The sequence below is a fragment of the Hylobates moloch genome, unplaced genomic scaffold (assembly GCF_009828535.3).
Source record: "Hylobates moloch isolate HMO894 unplaced genomic scaffold, HMol_V3 SCAFFOLD_8, whole genome shotgun sequence".
Classification (NCBI taxonomy): domain Eukaryota; kingdom Metazoa; phylum Chordata; class Mammalia; order Primates; family Hylobatidae; genus Hylobates; species Hylobates moloch.
This window is the reverse complement of record NW_026652283.1, coordinates 73,789,737-73,813,669: the sequence shown is the minus strand read 5'-3', so window position 1 is coordinate 73,813,669 and position 23,933 is coordinate 73,789,737. Positions and strand designations below refer to the sequence as shown.

Sequence of the window (23,933 nt, the reverse complement as noted above, 5' to 3'; positions counted from 1 at the left end):
AAGAGGAATAGAAGCCTAGAAGAGTGCCGATGGGGGCAGAACACTTGTCCCAGAGAGCGGGGGAGCTCTGCACAAGCCTCAGTGCAAGCCTTGGGAAGTTGTCTGTGTGGACACGGCCTCTGTGCCTCACCTAGAGCCATTAAGTCAGAATCCCTAATGCAGTGCCTGGGCAAGTGCCCACGTGGTTCTTATCGGCAGCCTGGGTGATGAGCTGCTGATGTCGCTCTTACTGGCCCTGCCATGTGGCATCTGGGCGAGGAGCTGGGGAGGCAAATCTGGGCATCATTAATGCCTGCTGCTGTCCATGGCAAGCCTGCCACAGGCCCTCTTCTGCAGGGCCAAAGCAGGTTCACGCACTGTGCGGACGGGGGCTGGGGGTAACACAAACGAAGGAAGTGAGGCAGATGTGAGGAAGGCCACATCGGTGACCAGTGAACTGGAGAGGGCTGGTTGGGCAAAGGAGATTGCTGGGGCAATCTCATGGGAATATAGCTTGCTATAATCAGATCATATGTTTTTTTCCAAAAACCCAGAAATCCAGAATCGTATATTATATTTTCAGGTTTCTGGAACACTCTGAGCCAAACAAAATGCCATCTAGGTGGAATTGGCTCATAAGCTCCATATGTAACTCCAGGCTTAAATTCTTCATGTCCACAGAAATTGCCCTTTTATTTTAATCAAAAAAGTCCTTCTTAGAAACAGGTCAGGCCTTTCTCAGCAAGTAGAAACCTAGGTGCTCCAAATGACTATCTTCATTAATTTGTTAATTGTTTAAAAAGCTACTCAGACCGCCCTGAAGTTCAGCTGCTCCCTGTCGTTTCACATTCACATTGGTTGTGTGCAAACAACCAGCGAGCTGTCCTTCGGCACTCTAAAATGCCACGAGCCCAGGAAATAAGTGCTTCCTGCCTATGGGAGAGCTCTGCCCCTCTAAAGAGAAGCAGACACATTCAGAGCTGGTAGCCTGGACTATCACTCCTAAATAAGAGAAGGATAAAGAGTGGGGAGCTGGGTGCGGTGGCTTATGCCTGTAAGCACTTTGGGAAGCTGAGGCAAGAGAATCCCTTGAACACAGGAGGTCGAGGCTGCAGTGAGCCATGTTCACACCACTGCACTCTAGACTGGGCTACAGAGTGAGTCAGATCCTATCACAAACAAACAAACAAACAAACAAACAAACAAACAAACAATTAGGGCTTCTGGAATAGTCCATCGGACAGGAACACAAAGGGATCCAGATGCCAGAGTAAGTACTCCGCTTCCTTTTTAATAACCAGCATCCACTGAGAACTTCCTGTGAGCCAGGCTTTGTGTTTCAGCTGCACAGTGAAACAGTAAGTCCTCAATAACTATTTCTGAATGGGTGGATGGATAAATGAATGAATCAGGTATCTCTTTTATTTCACATTCCTGAAATTGAGCCTTAGCATTGTGAGGGCATTTAGATTTGCAAAATCTCTTCCTTCCTTTGTCGACAATTTTCAAGAGCCAGATCTGTGCAAAGTCAGCGTGTGAGAGATTGAGAAAACAACAGAGAACCTGCCGTCAAACTGCGTCCTGGACAGAAGGACATGTGAGACCTGTGAAAGATGCCTCTGGATCCAGAGGGTGGTGAGAGAAGGCAGTTCTCTGGGAAGATTCTCTGAAGATGCTCACAACCCTTCCCTAAAAGCCATACAAACCCCTCCATGGAATAGTGGATGTCCACTGCAGGCAGCTTTGCTCTCAAGGAGACCAGCAGAGGCTGCTCTGAAAAGGAGGTATCTCAGACAGAGGCACCATAAGAGTTGGAGGAACCAGGAAAACAACCAGGAACAGGTACCATGGTGCTGATGTCATGCTAGGACACTGCATCTACTATTAGTGGACACTTGGAAATCTCAGTCTCTGCAGGAGGAGCGCTCTGCCGCTGGGGTTCATTCTGTGGCAGTGTTGCTCAGGAGGTTCTCTGCTGTGTAGCCTCTGTGGGCAGAACCCTAGCTATTGTGGGACATGATGCCAGCTCCCTGGGGACATTTTCCCTTGTCCCCCTTCCCATGCCACCACAACCTAACACCTAAGCCATCAGATGTTCATTCACCCCCGATGAACGCCTGATCATCTTTCATTTCATGGTCTCAACCTCATGTCTCTCCTTGCCAGCTCCAGAGGGGCCTTGTTTCCCTCTTCTATGCTGTGCTAGTTTCTGTACTCATCCTTCACAGTGTGTTTCAAGGTGTGAAAATGTAGCTATTTGCTAAATCCTGCCCAACCTCTGGCTGTGGGTTCTCAGAGGGTGGGACCGGGCATCCTTGTCTTGTCCCTACTCACAAGAGAAGACGAGCATCTCCTTAACAATAAGAAGGGCTCCCTCATATATCCACAGAGCTTAACGTAGTAAGGATATTCTTACTCCTCATCCTGGGATATCTTTACCAGGTAAGGAGAAGCTGGGAGACCTTAAGAAGCATTTCCCCCTTCCCTACCTCCATGACTTCTCTCTTCTACAGATCTCAAATGAAAGGCTTCCTAATGAGCAAAGAATGTCTAAAACCAGAGATACTATACTTATAAAATAATAACCTGTTATTGTGAAAGTTAGAGCTAGAGATAGTCAAAACAAAAATAAGACAAAAAGTCCAAAAACCATTGCCCTTGTTCTTGGACCCAGAAGTCCTAAATCTTTAAGAAGCCCCAACCGGGTGTGAAGTGGCTCACGCCTGTAATCCCAGCACTTTGGGAGGCTGAGGCGGGCGGATCACAAGGTCAGGAGATCGAGACCATCCTGGCAAACATGGTGAAACCCCGTCTCTACTAAAAACACAAAAAATTAGCTGGGCGTGGTGGCAGATGCCTGTAGTCCCAGCTACTCGGGAGGCTGAGGCAGGAGAACGGCGTGAACCCAGGAGGTGGAGCTTGCAGTGAGCTGAGATCGCGCCACTGCACTCCAGCCTGGGTGACGGAGTGAGACTCTGTCTCAAAAAAAAAAAAAAAAAAAAAAAAAAAAGAAGCCCTTTGCCTCAAATCCAACTCATTTTTTGAAACAAATCGTATTTGAAATATGTGTTTCTCCCTGTCTCATTATGAAGAAAATCCTGAGATACAATATTTTCACATTCCGTAAAAATCTGAACAGCTGCTTTATACGCAAATCACATGGTATACATGATATTCCAAAGATCAAAACTGGCATTCATAGATAATCTTTTAAAAAGACAAAATCCAATGAATATGGTCACCATCCTTTCTAAAACTTGAATAAAGACAGTAAAAATCATTCACTGACTCCATCAATATTCTTGTGCAAAACAGATGATTTCACCCTCCCCAGCATGTCTCTCTGGCCACGTTTATTCAGTTCCCACTGTGCCTGCCAGGTTGACTCTCAGAGAGAGAAAGCAATGAAAATATATTACACCAAGATGAAACTAAACGACTTTAATATTTCCTTAAGATTCAGCAAATCCTTTCAGACTTTGCTAGCATTGTGAGGGCATTTGGAATTGCAGAATCTCTTCTTCCATTTGTCCACGACTTTTGAGGCCAGATCTGTGTGAAGTCAGTGTGTGAGGGACCAAGAAAACAACAGAGAACCTCCCCTCAAACTATGTCCTGGGCAGAAGGACACCTGAGACCTGTGAAAGGCTTAAAGGTGAGGCCATTAATATTGATTATGCTATTAATATATTACACATCTCTCTCTCTCTCTCTCTCTATATATATATATATATATATCAATAATATTAACCAGTGGAGAGAGTAGCTTAGGAATATTTTATAATGTGAAGAAAATATTTCAGTGTCCAAGTCTCTTATTTAACCTTTACAATTCTCTCTACCCTACTTCCCTTTTCTCTATGTTCCTGCTGACACTACACTCAGCAGGCATGTCTGAGGATGAGAAAGAAGGCCAGTGCAGCATGGCAGGGCACGGGGGAGGGAGAGAACAGCATCAGATGAGGTTGGGAAGGTAGTCAGGGGACGGAGCATGCCAGGCCTTGTAGGCTTGAGCTAAGCATTTACATTTATTACAAGTACAAAGGGGACTGCCTGGAGGGGTTTAAGAAGGAAGTGTATGATGTAATCTACATTTTGTAAAGATCACTCTGCCAACCTGCCTGATGAATTTATGCCTTATTCCCTTGATCAGATCACAAGGAGCTAGAAGGCAGGGCCATACGTAGTTACTCTCCCTTTAATACCCACATATCATGGACTGGTAGAATGTTAAACCAGTGGCTCTCAAACTTTCCTGTGTATCAGGATCATCCAGAGGCCCATTTAAACACATCTTGTTGGACTCCACCTACAGAGATTCTGATTCAGTAGGTCTGGGCAAAACCTGAGAATTTACATTACTAAGAAGGCCCCAGGTGATGCTAGGATGCCAGTTGCTCTTCAAGGCACTGTCCTTAGAGAACCTGTTTAAATCTGTTTGCAGAATAAATCAGTCATAAAGAAACATGCAAATTTTTTTTTTTTTTTTGGTTGGTTAGTTGGTTGTTTTTGAGACGGTCTCACTCTGTCGCCTATGCTGGGCTGCAGTGGCATGATCATGGCTCAGTGCAGCCTTGAACTTCTGGGCTCAAGCGATCCTACAGACTCAGCCTCCTAATTAGCTGGAGCTACAGGCATGCACCACCATGCCTGGCCAATTATTTTATTCTTTCGTTGCCCAGGCCGGTCTCCAACTCTTGGCCTCAAGTGATCCTCCCACCTCAGCCTCCCCAGTCACTGGGATTACAGACATCAGCCACCATGACTGGTGAAAATATTTTTAAAACAAACAACAGAAATAATCAGTGGTTTGAATTTTATGTAAAATGCAATCATTTATTCTTTTTCTTTTTAAAAATTATTCTTTTCAATCTATAATGTGATGATAACAAAAGGACTAATCATTGCATACGGAAGTACTCTGAAAGGAAATAGATCATTGTGATTAGGCAAGATGAGACACTTCAGAGGCTGCACTGCCAAGTTTAATTATAAAATTAAGTGTCATTCAAAGAAATTTTTATTGCAAAAGTATGTGATTTACTTCTGTAGGCAGTTATTACAATACTGCCTCAATCCAGAAGGAATATGAGGTGGTGAGGCATCTCTTGGTTCAATTCCAAAACTGAAAATTAAACTACAATTTCCTTAGAACTCAGGAATAAAACTCATCATGGCTCATTCTGTTTGGTTCAAAGTGCACAACATTGATGAACACATCTACCATAAAAGCAAGTAGATTCAAACTCTCTTCCTAGGAGGAACCCCCAAAGATTCCAACTTAGGTGCTTATTATGCCAAAGCAAAAATGCAACTCAAGAAAGCAAAGTAAATACAGACTCAGAGCCAACAGATGAGAATAAAAGTCAGACCTAGGAGAGTTGAGTACAGATGGCTGCACAAGAAGCACAAGGCCAATGCCCCGTGGTCTCTGTGGGTTTATTATTTTCTGCCACGTGTGAGGCTTCGGTTTCCATGTACCAATGTCCATCTACTCAGAAATCATGATTGCAGGCCAATCAACAACAGACAGTCCAAACTCCGTGATGGCTTGGGGTTTAGGGGTTCAGTAGGAAGCTCTCTGGCCTGAAGCCTGAAAAGTCATAGGTTCATATTCTGTTTAGGGAAGAAGCTGGTTAGGTATACCCAAAATCATATAGGGCTAGTGAAATCTCATCTATTCATTCAGTAGTTACTCTGGATCTCATGGTCTAGGAAGTCAACTGGGCTGGGCTGGGGGGTAGAGGAGGATTCAAAACATCAAAAGCCACAAAATCAAAACAAGAAAAAGTGTTGAAAATCACAGGCCTTGAAAAGCAAATAGTAAATATAATAGTCATTAAGTAGCAACCAATGACCAACCTTCCTCTCTGTCCATGTAGCAAGATCCAAACAACACTGTGTGGCCACCATGAGGCTAACACAACAATTTACATCATGTGGATGATGGACCTAGATTCTTGTTCTACACTGGTGGGAAGCACGGAACAGTCTGGCTGTGAATTAAATACAAAAATAGCAACTCCTACACTCTAGCAAAATATAAAGTACATGTGAGCCCCCAAATCCAAGCTCATTATGCAGAGTCTTTCTGAAACCCAGCACCCAGCATTTGCCGTTACCCACCTCCAAAAGGGTAAAAGTAAACATTGGACCTGCTCTGGTGTTAAACTGCCACCGGATCCTCCCCGCTGTCTCCCTCCTCCTCTTCTTCTTTACAGACAGGTAATGTTGGATCTCGAAGGAACTGGGGGCTCCCACTCTAGGCAAAGGTTGGACAGGTGATCAATGTACAGCATGAGATTTGGCTGTGCCTACGTGCCTCCGACAGAGCTGGATCATCTGGGACAATGAAAATTATAAGCAACAAGAAAGCAGTATTAACAGCAAGGGCAGGGAAACCAGGACAGCACATACCACAGTTCCTAGGACACCCAGCAACCATTCCTCTTCTCATTCAGTCATTCTACACACATTCATTAAGCATGGTGCCAGGCTCCGGACATATCATAGTGACAAATAGGAACACAGGCCCTGCCCCCATGGAGCTTATGGGGTATGTGGGAGAAAGACGAGACAGGCAGTTACAGGACAGCAGGTAAGGAAACCTGGAGGGTGCCATGGAGCACAAAGCAAATGCAGCCAACCCAGACTGGGGGTCAGTGGTCAGGGAAGGCTTCCTGGGAAGAAGAGACATGTAACGCTGAGCCCGGAGAACCCATGGAGTTAGCCAGCCAAGATTGGGGTGGGTCAGCACATGCAACATCCCTGAGAATCTTTGGCTGGTCTGAAGGGCTGAAAGTCCTTTATTCTCAGCCATTTCTGCAGCCTGTAATCCTACATCCAACCATAGCACCCAGATTTGGAGTCTGCAGCCCTGATTACAGGAGGAACTGGTGCTCCTCCAATGGCCACAATCCAGTTGCATTTTGACCTCTGCCGGTGGGATCTCAGGAAAAGAAAGAACTTAGAAAATAGCTTTTTGTTGTTGTTGTTGTTGTTTTGTTTTTTCTATAAGAAGAGAGAAAAAAACAATAATGCAGAGTTGAACTGCTATGGAATAGACCCAATTGCAGCAATCCTTTCTGCACACCAGCATCAGGGGTAAGGGAGATGCCATCCTCATGGAGATTGTTGAAACAGACAAGAAGGTGGATCACAGTTTGGTATCACAATATGGGAGCCCGCTTTGTCCCTTCCTTTCCTCCAAGTCCCTGAGAAATTGCAGAGGGAGCGCTTTGTTCTTCTTACCCTTGGTGTTGACGTCTAAAAGGCTATCGCAGACATGATACCTCCCACTTGCCTTATGCAACTAAGGGAAACCAGATAGCTTATGAAGCCAGTCTTGTTAGGGGCCTCCATGTGGGGGAAAAAAACAAAACAAAAAACCCCCCAAAGGCTGGGAAAGTCCCATCAGCTTGAATATTGCCCAGGACTCTAGCCACCTTTGCATTATGAAAGAGACCACTGGAGAGGATGGCTTAAGACTGGGTAGTAAGCGTGTGGTCATTTGGCCAAAGACACGTAGTCCAAAGTAGCTTTCTGTTTTAATATTATCATATGATCCAAGTCCTACAAACAACATCCGTGATTGAAATCGAAAAGAAACAAAACCCTCACCTCTAAGAAGCAGAGCAAGCGGCGTTTTTAGAGACAAAGAAAGGATAGCTTCTTAACCTACGACAACACAAATTTGTTTAGGTTTTCCCTCCACCAAGTAAGTAAGCAATTAGGTTTTTTGCAATAAAAATATCCCCGTGCATGTGCAAACACCAGAGGCAATCATATAATTACCCTGCCCAATCAGATTCAATTGCTGACAGTTGAGTTCCCACTGCTCATTAACTTCAGATCGCAAAGAGGTCTTTACGGAAGCCCTTTCCTTCTCTTTACAAAGGTTCCTATGATGCCGTGATCAGCCCCGGCACTACCTCATGCAAGATAATCATCCCCAAATCACCAGGGCCAAGGCCAGCCTCCTCTGGCTTCCTTCTGAAAAAATAAAATGAGAAATTCCAAGACACGTTGGCTTAAATACCCTTGCTTCATTTGGGGATCTCACTTCTAAATATAATAGTAACCTTTCACCCCCACACTTTAAGTGCCGTAATTACATAATTAAAACCAATTATGTCATTTAACAGAGACTTTTTCAAGATACGGCAAGCCAATTATCTCAATCATTGACCTCAAAAGATTTCCCACACTGACCTGCAACAATGAGAATTGGGATAAATTTAGACACTGGCTTCCGAAGGCTGGCACGGACTAGCAGGGTGGGTTGTAACTGGTCTAGATTCTTTGAGACTTTAGAAGCTAAACTGAATTCATTCCCACCTACACCATCACTACTTGTTTGCACAATCCTTCCCAGATCCCAAGATAATTGCTTGATTTTTTATAACTATTCTGATGGAATGATTATTTCCATGTTGCAGACAGAAAAAGGAGGCAGGGAGAGTCCTAAAGTTATCTGAAGTCAAGCAGCTAGTGTTAATAGCAACGCTAGGGCAAGACACCACAGAATTCAAAGTCTCCACGTAGTGAGTAGTGGGTGGGTGACTCGCTTACCCCAATTTCCCTTTGAGGCAACACATTTGCCCCCACTTTTATTTAATTCACCTGCATGGCACAAGGTTCCACGGAAGCTCAGGGGGGTGTGGCCTAAGTTAGGCCCCAGCCAATCAGCTTCCAGCATTCCTCTCCAAGCCACAACATTGGTTCAGGATGAGCACATGATCCCATCAAAGCCAATGAGAGACACTGACACTTTTTGCAGGGCCTGTGGGACCTCTGCCTAACTGTACTTGGAGTGACAGGAGGGAAGACTGGAAGTTGAGCAGGCATCATGCTCCACCGAGGAAGTGAGGGTGAGTGGAGCCAAGAGATGTGGAGGGAGAAACTGGTTCCAGGAAACACCCTCTATTCCCTATCGCTTCATGCTGCGAGTAACAGGGGTTATTCAGAAGCACACTGGAGAAAGCAGGAAGAGCGCCACCTACAGCTTGGGTAGGTTCCATTTCGAGGATGGAATCAATCCACTGTGGCTCTGAGGCCTGCCTCCTGCTTGCGACAGTTAAATGCCTTCAGTTTTTGAGTTATTTAAAGAACCTACCATTTTATGGGCAGGAGGAAGCACTTTAATCTGCAAAATGATTTTTATCACAAACTAAACATCCTTGTAACTTTTTGGTCCTCTGCTTTGGTCGAAGTTGTCTCTCCTTGGAGCTCAGACAGCTGTTGGAGCTCAGAAGATCTGCCTCCACCCTGTACTTTGCCCTGCTCCCTGGTACTCTGGGGCTCCCCAATTCCTGGATCCATGTGGGATGTAAGAACTCAGGATCAGGACGCTTGCACGCATCAAAATGGGGCATTTTCTTTCTCTTTATCCCAGGACTTGAGGGAAAGCAAAAAACAAACAAACAAAAAACAAAACGAGAATTCCTCTAATTTAAGGTTTTCAACCTTGACACTTGAAGTTTTAGGCCAGACAATTATTTGTCATCAGGACTGCTTTGTGCAATGTAGGATATTCCTGGCCTCTACCCACTAGATGACCCATTAGCACCCCTCATTTGGGACAACCAAAAATGTCCGTGGACACTGACAAATGACCAGGGATGGGGGCCAAGATCCCCCCTCATTCCCCAGCTCCCATTTCCTGGTTAAAAACCACTGCTGACAGCATCTTTAAAAACATAATTCCTTGTAGTATTACGTTGTGAGACTGAGGGAACCACCACCCTCCTTAGAACTTTACAAGAGCCATATAAAATATTCCCTGAGGAGAACTGACTTCAAGAAACTCCAAGATACCAGCCTGGGCAACATAGTGAAATCCCATCTCTACAAAAAACAAAACAAAACAAAAAAACACAAAAAGTAGCCAGGCATGGTGGCATGAACCTGTAGTACCAACTATCCGGGAGGCTGAGGCTGAGGTGGGAGGATTCCTTGCGCCTCGGAGGTCAAGGCTGCAGTGAGCCCTGATGGTGCCACTGCACTCCAGCTTGGCCGACAGAACGAGACCTTGACTCCAGAATAGCAATACTACTGTCTGTCAGGGCTATGAAGCCACATAAGACTTGACCCATTAAGGACAAGAGTGAAGAAAAATGTATCAAATAGAAATAATTTTACCTAAACACTGGCACGAGGAAAAAGACATGGAGGAGAAACTTAGAAATGAAAAGCAGCGAGGCATCTATATGGTGAGTTCCAGCATGGGTGCTCAGCTTCTCACTTTCACAAGTAAGAAAACGGAACTTTAAGGTTATTGCTGGGTTTCCGGGATTCAAAACCCAAAGCTAAAAATATGGAAGAGGTTGGTGTTATCAGAAATGATCTTTCCAGTAAACGCCTAAAACTCACTCACTCTGCAGAAAAAAGCCAAAAATGGTAAAGCTTCACTTATTTGGACAAATGTGGGAGAAGTCATTTAAAATAAGCAAAATTGATGGATTTATAGATTTCAAATGCCAGCAGTAATTAAGAGTAAGCTGGGCCGGGCGCGGTGGCTCACGCTTGTAATCCCAGCACTTTGGGAGGCCGAGGCCAGTGGATCACGAGGTCAGGACATCGAGATCATCCTGGCTAACACGGTGAAACCCCGTCTCTACTAAAAATACAAAAAATTAGCCGGGCGTGGTGGCGGGCGCCTGTAGTCCCAGCTACTCGGAGAGGCTGAGGCAGGAGAATGGCGTGAACCCGGGAGGCGGAGCTTGCAGTCAGCCGAGATCGCGGCACTGCACTCCAGCCGGGGTGACAGAGCGGGCCCCCATCCCAACGCTCTTCCGAAAAAAAAAAAAAAGAGTAAGCTGGCAGAGGTCCTTCCTTCAGGATTGGTTTGAATGAGAAGACAGAATTTATTGAATTAATATAAGCATTGTTAGGCTGGGAAGAAGGGCTTTGAGTTAGTTTGTCCTCTCCATGAGCTAATTAGTTGTATCTTCACACAGGCAGCTGGCTGAGACCAGCCCAGGAATTCCAGAATAGTGGGGTTCCAATGAGACTTTGCTTCCAGGCACAGACATCTGTGCACCTTGAGGTGCTGATCAAGTCAGTCAGGAGAACCAGACTGGCTTGTGTGTGAAGGCTGGGCTGTTTGGGGGCCTCGCTGTGTGAAAAGATTTGGATTCTAGCAGTTTCTTTCTCTACAAGTTCTAATGTCTAGAGAGATGGAAGGCCTATTAGGGGAGTTCAGATGACTGCAGCTGGGACATCACTTCTTCTTCAGGTCCCAGGCAGCCTCCCCTCCAGCTATCAGCATGTCTCGGCTGTCCCATGCTGTCCCCTCAATCTCCAGTTGCTCTCCTTTCTCTCCATCACCAGAGAAATGTGACTGCCTAGGGAGCAACCATGTCTTGAAAGGAGAAAGAGCAAGAATAAAGGTGTCTCTGAGGGGCCTTGGTTCTCCTCCCCTAGTTCTTTTAGGCATTTTGTTTTGTTCCATTTGGATAAAGAGCTAACATTTAGAACAATAATAGAAAATAAAAGTACTTGTCTGGAGGGTCTAGCAGAGGTCCACAGTGACTCTTATGAGCTGTATAAAGGACTGTCCCTTCTGGAGTCTAGTAATTAGATCTGGAGGAGTAGTCCTCAAATCTTGTTAGAGAATGAAGTTCTCAGGGCACACTCTTCCTGGCTAAGCAATCCCATCCCAGCCCCTCTCTACTGAAATCATTCATCCTGGTCAAGTGTCTTTCTCAGAATACCTGGGTATGTCAACAGAAATAAAAGAGAAGTGCGCCCCACTTCCTAGTTTCAGCTGGCACTAAAACAAGAGAATGAGTTGTGCGTTTTTTGGTGGAGGTGCCTCCTGATCGAGTCTACACACTGGCTTGTGAACATGTTGTCTGTACTGAAGAACTTATCCCAACAAGGAGGCTCCACGTACACCATAGACAAGTACTGTCCTCCCCATGTCCTTTCAGCATGAACTGAGAGAGGGGCAGTCTCAAAGTGGCAGGTGTCACAAGAGGTCACTCTCATAGTCAACAACTGAAGACTTCCCAAAACAGCAACTCCTTGCTTTTGCCCGAGATAAGCCTTATTCCCAGCATCAAGAAAAGGATTTTAATGGTGTGTGGACTCCTGGTTCAGGTGGAAGTTGGTATCCAGAGATGTCATTCCTTATTTATCAAGTACTTATTCAGCAGGTCCAGAAATGTTATGCAGAATTTGGTGTTCATGCTTATATACTTTATTCTGAGGAGCAGAATTATGGTAGCCATATTCTTAAAGTAGTTTGAAGCCCAGAATTAAAAATTAAGCAACAGTTGGCATAAAGCGATCCCTTAATTTTTTTTTTACCAGTCTTTCCGAGGCAAAATTTACACACTATCAAGGTCATCCATGGTAAGTGTAAAGTTCAACGATTTTAAGTAAACTTACAGAATTGTGCGATCAGCACCACAAACCAGTTTTAGAATGTATCTACTATCTCCCAAAGACCCTGCGACTGTTATAGTAAACTTCCCTTAATTTTTGCAGCAAATGTTCTAGAGTTGAAAAGAAAGCTCTTTCTACATCTGCAAGGCTGATCCATTTTTCTCCCTTCCAAGAACTCTACTAAAAAATTATTTGTTGCTTATCTGAAATGCAAATATAACTGGATGTCCTGTATTTGTGAAATTCTGGCAACCCTAATCCAGGACCAAAGCAGAATTAACCAAATAAATGAAAGTGCATGTCTAGAAATAAATGTACTTTTCTGGAGCATTGTAAATAAACGTGAATTATTTTCTTAGTTTTGAGCCATTTGAGTTCTAAGATGGTCAGAACCTAGTTCCAGTTAGAATACCAGTTGAGAACTAAGCTACAGAGACAGCCTGAATAATTCACAACCCAACTGCTGTTTTACAAGCAAGCCTGGGACCTCAGACACTCATAGGATTATATGCTACATTTCCCTTGAAAGGTTAAAGTGGATGTAATTGTTAACCTTGCAGCTCACAATCAGAACTGGAAATGTGACTTTTAGGGGCACAAATTATAGGGAAATCATTCTTAACCTTTTTGGGGGGCGGTGTCACAAACTCCTTTGGGAGAATCTGATAAAAGCTATGGACCTTCACCATAGGAAAATGCATGTATACACATTCACAACATTTTCCAGGTAATTTTCTTTTAGGTGGGACAGATTTCATAGATTCCATGACATTGTTCATGGAAAACTCAAGGGTGCAAGAGCCTGGGCAAGTTGATTAAAACCATCCTGGATTCTTATGCCTTGCTTTTCTCTTCCTCCTGTTTGTGTGGGAAGTGAAGAAGTCGGGATAATGGCAAGGGAACTGACTAACTCAAGACGTGGCTGTGGCCGGGTGCGGTGGCTCATGCCTATAATCCCAGCACTTTGGGAGGCCAAGGTGGGCGGATCACCTGAGGGTCAGGAGTTCAAGACCAGCTTGGCCAACATGGTGAAAACCCCATCTCTACTAAAAAATAAAAAAATTAGCCGGGCGTGGTGGTGGGCACCTGTAATCTCAGCTACTTGGGAGGCTGAGGCAAAGAGAATTGCTTGAACTCAGGAGGCGGAGGTTGCAGTAAGCCGGGATTGGGATTGTGCCACTACACTCCAGCCTGGGAGACAGAGTGAGACTTCCTCTCAAAAAAAAAAAAAAGACATGGCCGGGCTACTTTTGGCCATCAGTAGTAAGACCTGGAGCAACTTGCCCACACTTCATAGACTTGTGTTCACTGTCAATAAAATGAACAGATCAGCCCGACTCTGTTTTCACAAGTTATATTCTACAGATCTACTGGAAAGGTATCTGGGAAGGGCTCTTTCAGGATCTGAAGCACTGCACAAGATTTTGTAGGAAAAACAAAGGTTTTAAAATCACTAGGCTACATGGTCCTCAAAGTCACCAAAATACTCTGAGTTTTAAGCCATCTGATTATCTGATTCTAGATTCTAAAGAGTGGAAGCCAGGCATCAGTTGGGGAGGATCTGGGTGTTCTTTTTCTCTGAGTCCAAGGCATTTGCTAGGGACAGGAGAGAAAGACATCCCAGCCCTCACTACTCTCCAGTTCTGCAACATTTCTTTCTTCCTTTGAGCTGTTCTCCTTCCTTCATATGAAAAACTGTCTACAGGTACGGTAATGGTTTGCCAAAAACTACCCACATTTTTTCTGATAAAATTTAAAAAATCCTTTCCCAATTATATGAATTTTCCTTTGGGTGACAAAGATACCCAATGATCTATTATATCATTATATACTACTATGCCAGTGATACTAGTAGACCAAGTGGATAAAAGATAAATGTGCTCACTCTGAGTTTTATAGATGGCATCTCTTTAGTGCCTTAGAGGCCCCTACAAAGTAGCCTCCAGTATTATCATCCTCATTTTTTAGAAGAAAAGACTGAGCGGGGAAAAAAGGTTGAGTGACTTACACAAATTCACCCACCTAGCCAACAGCAAAATGGGATTTCAAGTCACAGAGCCTATGCTCATACTATGTTGAAGAGATAAATTATACCACTTACCACTAAAATAAACAAACAAACAGGTTTCATCCACTCGTTTTCTCTCAAAAACAAATAATCTACCACTTTAAGGAAGTGTGTTATCACACCCAATGATATGAACCATAAAACTATTTTGGACGTTTATTTGATACTTATTGATGTTGAAGCAAGTCTACTATGTTCACAGTTATCACCTCAAAGAAAAATATATTATTTAGTTTTTAGGTTTTATCTTATCTGTCCTTGGTCCTTGAAACAGCAAGAGGATCGCGTACACTCTGTTCTTACTTGTTGTCATAGGATACTAGCTGCCTGCTGGGAAAAGCATACTGGGAAGTACTGTTCTACACTTTGTATTAAGACTTAACAAATAAAAAACCCAGAGCCTGTATAAATCACAGACAAAGTTGACAAATTTCATGGCTTAGTCATGGTTAACGTATCAGATTTCATGGCTTGACAGCGATTAACAAGAAAATCATATTAGAATTACAACTATTAGTAGATTCTTAGATATTTGATAGAGAAACTCCAAGCTCTCTAAACGCCATTGCCCACTGCACAGCCCTCTTGTCCTTCCTCCTGTGGATAGAGCCTCCATGAATCCAGGGAGAGCAAATGGGATCTTCCATTGTTGGTCACGATCACCTCGCCTCCTGACTATGGCAGGAGTGAGCCAGTGCCTAGTGGGCCCCAGGGAAAGGTCTTAGCATCCGCGAAATAAAGTGAGGTTTAATACTTACAGCCTAATTCATAAAACTGTAAGGAGAAAAAACATACCTCATTTGTACATAACACAGGTATTTTACCCAATATTACATGCACTAAGGAAAGGAATGAATGATCATTGTTGGAACTATGATATTTTCGGTGAAAATTAAGTTTCCATGTCTTTACGAGGAAGCAATTCAGCAGAGGCCTTGTTGTTAAAAGTGGCATGCGAGCAGGAACTTCAAAAGACCTGCTGACTGCCTGCCGAGCCATTTGGCCGGAGGGCTCTGCATATCCTCTTTCGGGTAAGAGGCAGCTTACTTGTCAGCTTTGCATAAAAGACAGCCAATTTGTCAGCCATTTGCTTTAATTTTGTTTCTGAGTCTTCCAAAGACACACTCCATATACCTTCTGGTCTTTAATATCATATATCTGACTGAGGGATGGAAATTCACTCTAGTGTCTCAGGCTGGTTTCCTTCCCAGGCCATCCTCCTGGGTCTTATAGGATGTCCTTAATCAGAACCACATTACTCAGCTAGAGGAAGTCCTTGTGCAGACGCTGGCAAGACACTATGGCAAAAGAGTTTCAGAACATGAAAGGTCAGATTGAGAATAAAAGCTGCAGTTATCTGTTGTGTTTTCTTTAGTTGAGAAAATGAAGGCAGGGTGCCTAACTCCTGAGGAACCAAGATTTGGATAAGTAGCAGCCACTTAGGAAAGGAGTTTCATTGGCCGCTGAGCACAATGGCCAGTTGTGGAAACGGAAAGTCCTTAAATTCCAAGTATTCTGGACCTGAGCAAGGATTTTCTCATTTTATACAGATAGGTTTTTATATTTCAGTAACACCCTAGACTGGTAAAACAAAAATAGCTACATCTTGTCAAAAAATATAATTGTCACTGGACTGTGTAAATGTATACACACACACATATATATATAATATATACTACATATATGTGTGTTAGATATACACATATACATAATATGTATTTTACATATACATGTTAGACAAATAAAGCACATTTTAATCGTAAGAGCTACCAGTTATTGTGCATTTTTTTTAAGTGCCAGGCACTATGCTAAGTACTTTCTGTGCATTATTTAGTCTCTCAACAAACTAGCATGGTAGGGACTAGCTTTGTCCCTATTCTACAAATAGAAAAAACTTGAGATTAGAGAGGAAATTCAAGGCACACAGTTAGACAGAGCCAGAAGTGGAACCCAGGAGTGCCTGACCCCTGAGCCCAGCAAATTGAACCCTGGCAAGTCTCACTTGTTCCATTAAGATCAGTGCCCAAGCTGACTGTGAAAAACAGGGGAGGAGGTGAAGTGATGAGCCATTTCACTTCACTAACACATGGGTGTGAAGGAGCTAGGCGTTACTCCAACCCTGTATCTTCCTCCCAGGGAGGCAGCCTGCAGGCTTTGCCGGTGGAAGGCAGGGTGTGAGAAAAGGAAGAAGTGATTGCAAAAACCCAAGACCCACCTCCTTTACAAATTTTGCCCAAGATCAGCCTGGCTGGGGAGACTCTGAGAACTCAGAGGGACCAGAGGACTTAATGGAAATCTGTCCCTCACCCAGTTTCAAACTGACAGCCTTCCCTTCTCATGAAAGGGCTTGCCTTAGAGATTTGGGGCAAGAAACATTTCCAGTGCGCCTCTACCTTAACTCACACCACAGGGGCAGCTAACAATTACAGAAGGAATGAACTTTTTCATCAAATGTCCTTCCATAAAACCATTTCCCAGGAAATGGAACACAGCATGAAGCAAGCCGACTGCAATTTTCCACCAACAATGAGCATCATGGGGCATAGGTACTATATTTAAACAATTTTCCTCCAGCGTTTTGGCAAGGCTGTCTCTCAAGGAGACTTACCGAGTTGGGCTGAGGTCTCATTCCCCTCCGGCCAGCAGGATCAGAATGTTTAATATGGCCCTGTCTCTTCAACACCCATGTGTAAACCACCAATAAACAAGCCAGGAAAGACCTGCAGGCCTAATTGCCTTTTAACTCTGCCAAGATGATAAACTCCCAGAGCAAAGAAGGAAAGACTTCCAGGGATTTAACAAGTTTATCTGCCTGCCACTTGAACATTTTCTGTCTGCCTACACTTCAGTGAATTCACCAATAAAAGGATAAAAGGGCCCAGAATGTCAGACCCCTCAAATGGCCAAGAAGTCCCAGATTCAAAACGTATGACCAGCAAAAATTAACCTGTTAATTGAGCTTCATTTTAGGTGTTTTTAAGATCTGGAGCAAGGGAAGTGGGGCCACTTGACTCTTTCTGGCACTGGCTATTTCTCTTTTATTGACCAAGGCCTAGAAATCTTTACTTACAATAAAGAAAATTGTTTTCACAAGGAAACTGGGATAGGCAACCCATTCTGAAACCTCTAAAATTTTAGATAGTGCGTTACACTGACAGGAGAGAAACTATACAAATCTCGGTGGTGGGGGAAATGGGGTGTATCATATCGGCAGTCATAAGATTGGTGTTTACTACTTCTTTAAAGATATTTTTCATCTCTCCCTGAACCAACTTGCAAATTAAGCATGTTGGTTGTTTTTGTTGGTTTGTACCCTACCACCCTGAAGAAAAATACTGAGAGCTCTTTACCTACTGGAGTTAAATTGGAAAAGCAAAGCAATACCAAACAAAGAGACTTGGGGTAAGTACAGAGAGGTGGTGCCATTCAAGGCATTAAAGTAGCATGAATGGGCATCACCTCTGGGAGGCCATTTCACAATCTTTATCAATATTAATGTGCAACTTCCCTTTTAGGAATTTATTCCAAAGAAATTATTGGATAAGGGAATAAAGGTTAAGCCCAAAAGGCTTTAGGGAATTCTACTAGGGAACATTTTAAAACATCTAAAGTTCACCATTAATAACTGGCTAAAGAATGCAAAATTCCATACTCTGTAACTATAAAAATGATTCCATCGATGTATATTTATTAATGTGGAAAGGTGTCCAACATACAATGTTAAGTTCAAAAAGTAGATTATAAAAACATTTATAATATAATCCCATTCTTTTTAAGAGGCTATACATAGTAAAATTAGAAAGATACATAGTTCACCAAAATGTTAGTATTTCTGGATGGTGGATTAGAGGGGACTTTTATTTTCTTTGGCAAAGATTTTTGAATTATTTGAAATGTTTAATGAGAAAAATCCATTGCCTTTAGAAATGTTAAAACACTAAAGCAAAACAATAAAATTGAATAAAAACAAAACATTCCCACCACCATCATTACTGTCCTGATCAACAGGAAAAGTCATATCTGAAACAACATTATGGGAAGACCCAGCTATCCTTTCTTGAGGAGGCAGGAGTGGAGAACGCTAATGGATTTGGTCTTGCCTTATCAGCACATATAACTGTTGTTCAAGCGTAATCTCCAATGAGATGAGAATGGAATGGTAAAACCACAAGTGGGCTCAAAATCCCAACAAGTGTCTTCCCCAGGGGACCTAGGTGTCTTTCTTCCCTGGAATCATGGCACAAATGTCGAGGACTCCCCTATTAGGCTAACCTGTACTACTTAATAAAACAGTAACAGCTCTTAAGTACGGTGCTTGCCAACTGAAAAATCTGGAACACTATTTTTCTATTAAAACTTTGTCCATGTTTTTCCTATTGGAACCTGGAAACTGGACAAATTCTGAAGAAATCCAAAAGAATTTCTTTAGAAAAGAATTCTGTTAACACCAAAAGCTCCCAAGCACTACACAAGGCAAATGCTAGGTTGCGTTATGCTGAAATGTAAAAGCAGGGTTCCAATCCAAAGTGATGTGTCCTTCACACCAGGCTTTGTGTGCATCATCAGGGTTTATGCATTTGTACACTGATCCTCGCACATTTCTGCATCTCCCTGCTTCATAATTTCATAATCAGTCCCAGATTTCCTATTTCTTCCACATCGTAAGGCACAGAATTCCGGATTTGAGAGATGCAAGGTTTAAGGGTATGAAAGTACAGGGAAACGTACGACAATAATAAAACCAAAACCGAAGTTTTGTTTCATACCCACTGAGAAGTAACAAACTGAGTATATACCTTGGGACCCATCTGATCTTCAGAAACTGTTGGAACATGGTAGACACGTACAAAAATTTCATATGTAAAATGGATCCTTTGGTTGGTAAACCTCCTTACCAACAAAGCTAAAAGTGTTCCTACATTGCTATAATAAACACATCAGATTTGGACATGCCTGCCAAAGCACCATAATGCTTCTCTCAAAATTCAGAACTCTGTCTCTATATTACACGACAGAGCAAACTGAAAGATCAGGTTAATCTAGGATAAACTTCATCTCTTGAGTTCAAAGACAACTGGCCTCTCTAGAGGTTTCAATCAAGGTTTCTTTGAAGGATTGCTCTCAGATTCATTAAAGAAATTTCACTGACTTCACAGACTTTGGCATTGAATAGATAACCTGAGCTCTTCATTGCCTGGCAAAATGACTGTTCACCTTTGAAGCTCTGCAAATTGGGATTAAGTTGGCTGTTTGCCTTTTACCTCAAAGATGACTCCACTCCATTGACCAGTGAGTCCCCAGGCAATGACCTGGTTGATCAGTGACATCAAATTTATCTCTACAATGTGTCTCTTAAAACACCCATCCTTTCATGGATTGGCTTTGTTACGATTTTTGCTTTGGACATAGTAGCACTCTTGATAATAATGCCATCCCCCATAATAAAAATTCAGGAAATGAATCATATTTTAAAAATCCAAGTGTAATTTCCAACTAACTTGAAAGATGTGTGGGGTTTTTAGATGTATAAACTCAATTTTTAAACCCTGCTTTGAATTTCGCTTCCTCAATTACCACAGAAAATGAGGTGTCTCATCAGACCCTGGAGCGAGCCCTAAAGCAGCACGGACTTGCTTTTCACAATGACTCTGCACATTCCAGAGAAGGCTCAGCATAAACACACAGGCTTTCACCCTCTAACCCCACCGTCTGCTTCCTCTGTACCCCATCATCTAAAACATCTCTACTTTGCAGGTATATGGTCTTGGATTTGTCACAGTGTACGGGAGACTTTACAAGGCCAATAAAATGACAGCTGCACAGAGGGAACTGGGTGGCTTTTACCGACTCTGAAACACCACTGCCTTTAAGTCCCAGGGATCAGGAACTTGAAAGCACTCCGATTCACTTAGCTCTGTGTTTGTCATAAAGTTAAGGCTAATCAGATTTTCCCCAACTTGCAGCCCTATCTTAAATCCTCAAGCTGCTCCTATGCAAACTTAACTGATGGAAGATGTGATTATGCCTTCTCAGGTCATAAATTCTAGATATTTATAACATAACTGTTGTCATTTAGGCCAATTAAGATGCTTTTACTAGCTCGGAACAACTACCTATGGGGCTTGTCAAATACTCTGACAGTGGTTTATGACCCTTCACAGTGATTTTATCTTATGGGGATATGAAAGATGGTTGCATGCAAAAGTAGCCAGGAGGCCTTGAATGAAGCACATTCTTCATATTATCATCATCCATACCCCATTTCCATTCTGTCCCCTTTCTTATCCACTAAAACACTGATTTGACTCTAACTGCCCCCGCCAGCCAGAGTTGGTTTCTTTGATCATCTTTTTTTCCTCCAAAGACCTAAAAGAGGGAGATAACACCTCTTGAGACACTACTATAAAACACCCAAGTGGTGGGCTGGTTAAACGCCCAGCTGGGAATGCCAGACTTCCGCATGCATAACATGTCCCTAAAGACAAGTGGGTTTTACTTTTCACTTAGGGCAAACACTCCCTCATGAAAAGCAAAAGAGGGTGACAAAAAAGAAAGAACGGGACATATTTGGGGATTTCATACAGACAGGTTATAGCTTCACCTTTTCCCTTGTGAAATATCACTTATCTACTACTGTTCCCCTCCTGCCGTTTCTTCTTGTAACAAGACCCCTAGGCACTGATTTCAGGCACTGTACTAGGCTAGGGATACAGCGATCAAGAAACACCCAGGCTGGCTGGAGACACAGACACTTTGATAATTATAATGCAAAGTGTTAACAGGTAACAGGACAGTCATGCACAGCAAATTCTGGAAGCACTGAAAAGTGGCATTTCACTTTTGGAAGTGAGGTGGTCAGGAGAGATTCCTTGGGAAAAAGAATTCCTAGTCTGGGCCTTAGAAAATGCCAGGAGACAGCTAGGCCAATTGGGGGAGAAAAGTATTTCCAGAAGGGAGAGAAAGAACAAAGGCATGGATTGGAGGAGGACATGGGATACGTGGAAAATGCCAGGCAGGTGAGTGTTCCAGAGAATCACATCCCTGCCAAGCAGCGGTGAAAGTTGAGGCTGGAAAGGAAAGTCAGGGCACGCTCCTGTGGGACTTTGTATTCACATGACATAAGCTATTTCCTTTCTTGTTCAAAGGAGGCCTGGTATAATGGTGCTCTTTTCATAAACCCAACTGGACATAGTTGGGTAAGAATTTTTCCATCCGAATCTGTTTGCTTCATACCGCCATCCATAGCTGGCATTGTCAAATTCCCCAGACTAACTTGACAGACGTAACAGTTTGAAAATCCGGCCACACTTCCCTTGGTAAAGAACACTTTGCTTTCGATGACCAAAACAACACTATTTGTAGAAGCCAGGTAAAGCACCCAAAATTCCACCTGATATAACAAACATGAAGTGCTGACTCCATACAAAGTCCTATTCTGGGAATGAGTCAGAAATGTGGTGGAGAAGGCACAACCTCAGCAGCCAGTGGATTCTCAAGTAGACAGTGACACATCCTGGATCTTAAAATGTAATGGTCTTTTATCAATGTGATTATTTCCTTGTGTTTCTAACGATGACAATTTGATTGAATTTGACCAAAGGAAAAAAAAATAAAAAGTACAACATCTACTTGGCCAAAGGAAGATACAAGTGTGGAAAATATATCATAGCATTTGAAATTCTGCAGTATGGGCAAATGCAAGCTACCAGCAATTTCTTCAAATTAGCAGCTTAAATGTGCTACAGAGACACAGGAATCAGAGTAGCAATGCTAACCTAGGCAGTCCTCAAAATGATCAAATTGGAGTTCATTTTCAAGAGTCTTATGGAAGTTTTTGCTGCTGTTAAACATTTTAAATATTTGACTTTGTTTGTTTATACTCTGCCTTGGTCCAGAAAGGATTAAAGCATCTAATACCAAACGGAAGAGGGTCATATTACTGGAAGAGTGAGTGCTTGAGTTCCTCCTCCTCATATTAGAGGAGGAGTGAGGCCTCCAGTTCCATCTGCCATGCAAATGTCAAGTTGGTTCCAACCGAGACTTGGACCGTGCTGATTCAAACCCAGAAAATATTTCTAAACCAGAGCATTCTGATTCAACACAAAATTCCCCAGCTGTGGAGCAACAAGGGAAGAACTGTGACTCCACTTCTAGTGGAAGGCTGGGAACCAATGAGCTTTATCAGTTGAGCAAAATTCCAGATAAAGAACGGATGTTCTCTGATTTGTTCTCCATGCCCACATGTGACTTGTCTCTGACCCGAGGATGGTATAAAGTGGCACAGTGCAGTGGGAGGCACAAGCCCCACTGCCTGGTTTGCATTTCAGTTTCACCACTTGGGCAAGTCACCTGAGCTTTCAGTCCCTCAGTTTCCTCATTACCACAGAGGATTACTGTACAGATTGAAAGAATTAATACATGAAGACAGTGCCTGGCACATATGAAGTGCTCAATAAATGTTAGCTGTAATTATTATTTTCTATTCCTCTGTTAAGCACAGAGAGAACAACAGAAGACCCCTACTGTGTCATGTTAAGTGTAGTGAACCCCAAGTTTCTCTTCAAAGAATCAGTATGTCAGTATGTTCAGCTCTCTTATTCTTTGATTCTCCATTTTAAAGTTTAACTTCCTGGTTCTCTTCACCCTCTTGCTTCTAGTTTCAGTAAACAACATTTTCCACCAGTTTTAATCAGTAGTTCACATCTGTTTCCCTGGTCACCTGTTCCGTCCTGACTCATCCCAGTCACCTGCTTTGACCTGAGTCATGCCTGGTCACCTGCTCTGACCTAAGTCCCCTTTAGTTGTCTGTTCCTAATGGTCCTTCCCACCAAACTACTCACCCTGCCACTCTGGCTCATACCCCTGCTCTCTTTAAAATAGTCAATCAGAATTAGCTTAGACCGAGTGGTCCAACCCTAGCCAATAGAGGAACAACACAGCAGTAGGGCCCTGCGTCAGGAATAAGAACTCCTTCCCCTCCCCTGTCCAGGTGTGCCCTTGCCATTGTTCCATCTGCAAGGGGCACCCTTTCTGCAGAAAGTAAAAATTGCCTTGCCGAGAGAATTAAATTTATGTTCAAGTGCTATTTCTTTGCAGCACTGGGGAACAAGCATTTTGCATTTCCAACAGTCATGAGGAATTTCCAGTCTTGCTTCATGTATGATTGCCAAAGGAGAAACTGCCAGTGGTGATCAAGAGAAGGGGATTCCAAGGAAAATTGGGTTAGGACTCCAACAGCTCAAGAGAGAGGGGTTTATGGCATATTCAGAATTTCAGAGGAGGTTTCCTAAAGGAGCATATCTGGGCTGAATCCAACTGGTAGGATGTAGGCAGATATCAGGGCATTTCAGATAACGGCAAGCAATAAGCACAGAGATGTGAAAAAAGGAATGAACACTATTTTTAGAAGAGGAAAAATGATACCTCATTATCTGGGAACGGCAGAAAATTCATAAAAACTGCACAGGGGGACCCCTGGGGGAGGAATGTGAGGACC

At 43.1% G+C, this 23,933-nt stretch overlaps 1 protein-coding gene across 8 annotated transcripts in view; it reads right to left on the bottom strand.

The window, feature by feature from the left end:
* Window positions 1-23,933, bottom strand: part of ERC2 (ELKS/RAB6-interacting/CAST family member 2) — a 901,662-nt gene that overhangs the window by 94,821 nt on the left and 782,908 nt on the right. The window contains exon 19 of one of the 8 annotated variants that reach the window (XR_009214386.1): window positions 6,135-6,321. The exons of 6 other annotated variants lie outside the window; for them this stretch is intronic. The gene's annotated coding sequence lies outside the window, so the exon portion shown is untranslated. Of the gene's footprint in view, window positions 1-5,900; window positions 6,322-23,933 lie in introns of those variants that run through there. One more of the 8 variants, XM_058441968.1, reaches the window with a different exon arrangement.